A 1380-nucleotide genomic window follows, 5' to 3' on the forward strand; every position below is an offset into this window, starting at 1 on the left:
CAACAAATATAAGAGGGTTGAAATCATTCCAAACATATTTTCTGATCATAATCCTTTGAAACTAGAAATCAATTGTGCATAGAAAGCAGGAAGAACCACAAATACATGGAGATTAAACAACATCTTCTATAGGATGTTGTTTAATCTCCATGTAGAGAAGAAATAAAAAGAGACATCAAGAGATACATAGACATGAATGATAATGATAGTACACCATATCAAAACTTTTGAGACACAGCAAAAGTGGTCATAAGAGGAAAGTTCATATTATTACAGGCATATCTCCAAAAAGAAGAATGAGCTCCAATAACCAACCTAAAGCTTCATCTTAAAAAACTATAAAAAGAAGAACAAATGAAGCCTAAAGTTAGAAGAAGGGAAAAAAAATCAAAATTAGATTTGAAATAAATGAAATTAAAAACAAAAAGAAAATAGAAAAAATAAATGCAACGAAGAGCTGGCACTTGGAGAAGGTTAATAAAATTGACAAACCTCTCAGCCAATATTATATTTAATGGTGAAAACTAAGATCAGAATCAAAACAAAGCTGTCCACTATCACCACTGTTACTCAAGATAACATTGTAAGTCCTAGCAAGTGCAATCAGACAAGAGAAAGATATAAAAGGCATCCAAAGAAGAAACAAAGAAGTCAAACCGTCGCTATCTGCAAATGACATGATTCTTTATATAGAAACTCCTAAAGACTCCACAAGAACACTACCAGACACAATAAGCAATTACAGTAAAGTTTCTGGATACAAAATCAATGTTCAAAAATCCATAGCATTCCTATACTCTAATAATGAAGTGTCAGAAAAAGAAGTTGAAAAAAATAATTTCTTTCGCAATTGCAACAAAAATAATGAAATATCCAAGAATAAATCTAATGAAACATGTCAAGGACCTATATAATGAAAACTATAAGACCCTATTAAAAGAAATCGAAGAAGATACAAAGAAATGGAAAGATATTCTGTGCTCTTAGATTAGAAGAATCAAAATAGTTAAAATGACCATATTGCCTAAAGCATTATACAGATTTAATGCAATCTCCATCAAAATCCCTTTGGCATATTTTAAAGAAATAGAACAAAAAATTATCAGATTTGTAGGAAAGCACAAAAGACCCCAAATTGCCAAAGCCATCCTGAGAAAAAAGAAGGAGTCTGGAGGTATCACTCTGCCCGACTTCAAATTATACTACGAAGTGACAATAAACAAACAAACAAAATGGTGTTGGCAGCAAAACAGACACTCAGACCAGTGGAACAGAATTAAGAGTCCAGAAGTTAATCCATATTTATATGGGCAAATAATTCTTTATAAAAAAAAAAAGTCAAAAACCATACAGTGGAGAAAGAAAAGCCTCTTCGATAAA

The sequence above is a fragment of the Pteropus alecto genome, unplaced genomic scaffold (genome assembly GCF_000325575.1).
Source record: "Pteropus alecto unplaced genomic scaffold, ASM32557v1 scaffold168, whole genome shotgun sequence".
Classification (NCBI taxonomy): domain Eukaryota; kingdom Metazoa; phylum Chordata; class Mammalia; order Chiroptera; family Pteropodidae; genus Pteropus; species Pteropus alecto.